General features: G+C 50.8%; 1 long non-coding RNA gene across 1 annotated transcript; it reads left to right on the forward strand.

Moving 5' to 3' along the window:
• The first annotated feature begins 68 nt into the window (after positions 1–68).
• On the forward strand, positions 69–2,918 carry LOC146596922 (uncharacterized). Its single transcript, XR_014895604.1, has 3 exons — positions 69–319; positions 1,064–1,191; positions 2,203–2,918. It is a non-coding gene; the product is annotated as an uncharacterized LOC146596922 (long non-coding RNA).
• Positions 2,919–2,924: the final 6 nt, after the last annotated feature.

The following is a 2,924-nucleotide window of genomic DNA, read 5'->3' on the forward strand; positions in this document are numbered from 1 at the left end:
CTGCCCGCTGAGGCCGTCGCTGCGTGGAGGCGGCGGTGCGGGGCTCGGGGCGGCGGGGGCTGGGGCCCGGCTCGGCCCCGCCGGGAGCGCCGGGCGGGGTCTGCGCGGCGCCGCGTGTGCCGCAGCGCGGGTCTGACTTTGCCTTCGTCGTATGTCGCCTTTAGGGCCCCGGCTCCTGCCCGGCGCGGGCCGGAGCGTGCGCTCGCCCCTGCGGACGGAGCCCGGAGGAGCGGGGCCGCGGCGGGCCCCGGAGCGGAGTTGCGGCACGGAGTCGGCGAGAGGTCGGCTCCTGTTGCGGCAGGCCTGGCCCGGAGCGCTGGTGAGTCCCGGGAAGGTGGAACCCTCTGGAGCAARCCGGCTGAAGGAGGGCTTGGGTCAGGTGTGATTAGCGCAGCCCCAAGTTATTCCCTTGAGAAGTGTGGCCAGGCGAGCAGGCGGATGGATAGAAGAAAGATGCTCCCAGACACCCTGAGGGGTCCCCTGGTGCCAGGCACAGCTGGCAAACAGATGTTTCTCTCTTCTCTTCCAAGCTACCTCTCAGAACCATCCATATGCCTGTGTGAGATGTGGCTGGTCTGGGGTAACTCTGCTGTGCACAGTGCTTAAGGGGAACATTCACCTAAAATGGCAGGCTAGTAGGAATAGCCTAATAAAATACAAGGCTCAGGAAGAGCCTAAGAGAACACTGATGGGCTCTGGGAAGCCCCTGGAGTACTACAGAAAACAGCCTGGCTTTCAGGTACCTCCCAGGGCAGGAGAAGCATCTGACTAGCCTGTGGGTGAATGGGTGTTATTAATTACCACCTTCCTTTACTGAAGCGTGGTGAAAGCTGAAGGGAGTAGAGAGGATACGTAGCGAGTTACAGACTTGACGCAAAGTTTAAACAAACAACAGTCCCCTCTTAAAGTGGAACCAGTTTAGTCCTAAGTAATAGCTTTGAGCAGTAGCTTTGAGTAATGAGAGGAGAGGCAGTTATGTCAATCACTCTGAAAGCCCTGGGGCAGTCGTGTCTAGAACCTGATACCCTCCTGGTCTCATCAGCCTTTTGGGTTTGTTTGGCAGGGCAGCCCCTCCAAAGGGGACATCTTGAAGACAAGCAGCCAGACGTAGTGATCTAGGTGTTCACTTTGGTCGTCACCAGTGAGACAGGCATCTGTGCATAAGAGGAATCTGGGAGCCGCTTCAAAAAGGTAGTACTTTTGAAACAGACAGGCAAATCGAGTGCTATCGTTATTCCGCATAGTTAAAGACCAAGGAAATTGTCAGTTAAGCGTGCATACGCAAAGGTTTGGGAAAGGGTACTGAACAGTAACAATAATACAGAAGCAAAATTAAAAAAAGTTTTCACAGAAGATGGTGCAGGTAAGTATTAGGAGATGGGCCTGCATGTCTAATAACCTAGCCCTAATTGCAGTATACAATGTTTCCAAACAGTTTACCCTGTAATGTATGATGCAAAGTACTGTATTAAGTCCTTTCCGTTAAGGAAGGAGAGGAGGGGGCATCAGGAGTAACGCCAGGCATACAAATAGACAGCAGGAGATCATCTGTCTAGCTGGCTCAGTGGGCACTCATCTTAACAATGGGGAGTTACTGTGCCAGGGTTATGGAAAGGGGATCTTCTTGCGCCTGTCTGATTTGATTGAGGAACAGAGCACAGCTGCGCCAAAAATGCGGATGCAGAAGGCTTCTGAAAGCTTAATTCCTAGCAGCTGCTTAGTCTAACTTCCCTTTCACAGCAAGCCTGAGTGTTGTCGTTGCTTCCAAAGCGGGGATAGGGGAAGCGGTATTTGAGGGTTGCGCATYCCCCGTTTACCTTGCTTGTGTGTGTGTGTTAGGGCTGCTTTTGTGCTTATAAACAACTTTGGATTCTTACGGTTTTCTGCAGAGCTTTGATTTTTTTTTCTTTAGTTTTGCTCTGCCCTGTACTTCTGTAGGGTGATGGATTTCACTGTGCCTCCATTGACAAGTGCTGACTCACAAAGTTACAATGTCCCAGTGGAAACTCTTAGGCAATGCGGAGTTCAGAGAGAGGGCCTGCCAGAAGAACATCACCCGAGAGGGGTTGCTAGCCTTGAGCTATAGATGCTGATGCATAGGAATTGTTCTGTCAGACACAAAGAAGTTTTTTTTGGCTGCAGAAGTTTTAGCTTGGCTTTATACTGTATAGTAGTAGTATTTATAAACTGTGTTAATCCTAGGCATTCAGAACATCATGGAACGACTGTATGCTGCCATGAAGAACTATAGGCTACCACGCTCAGATCTTTGTAAGTTATCACATGTCAAGAGCAGCCAGGAGGATCCAAATGCCAGTGGAAAGGTTCTCCTCCCGGTCCCGACAAGGAGCCTTCGGCCGTAGGAAGGTTGGCCGCGTCCTTACCAGACTTGTGAGTAATAAACCACAATTCACGGACCAGGAAAGGAAGGGGTGAACAGCGACGGGTAGCCCAGTCATTGTGGCATTGCTGTTGCTAGGAGGGCCACCAGGTCTGTGTGAAGCCTCAGCTGCCTCTTTGGAGCTTTATTCTGGTTTGTTTACCTGGAGGAAGCAGTGAGGCCTAAAATAAGAATTTTTGTGGCTAGATGAGTAAGCTGTGACCTCACGTGTCTTTGCCTTGCTTTGCTGCTTTGTGTCGTAACAGCAACTTGAGACTCCAGGATAAAAACTGTTACAGAGCTTCAGGGAGGGGGGGAGGAGTCTGCATTTGCCCAGGTTAGGGAACTATCATTAAAGCTCTGGGAGGGAAAAATCTCTAAACTGAGAGTCTCCCAGGGACCTTGGTGGTTTGATTCMCAWAGTGGGTCAGTGTCAGGGTCTAGCAGTCTCTGACGAGGTTCTCTTAGATATTCCACGCATATGGAGAGCACAATGTTTGATATAAAGATTTCATTTAAAGGTATTTTTGTTTTTTTTTTTTTT

This window comes from Rhea americana, unplaced genomic scaffold, assembly GCF_003343005.1.
Source record: "Rhea americana isolate MKP2758 unplaced genomic scaffold, rheAme1 scaffold_197, whole genome shotgun sequence".
In the NCBI taxonomy this organism is placed as follows: domain Eukaryota; kingdom Metazoa; phylum Chordata; class Aves; order Rheiformes; family Rheidae; genus Rhea; species Rhea americana.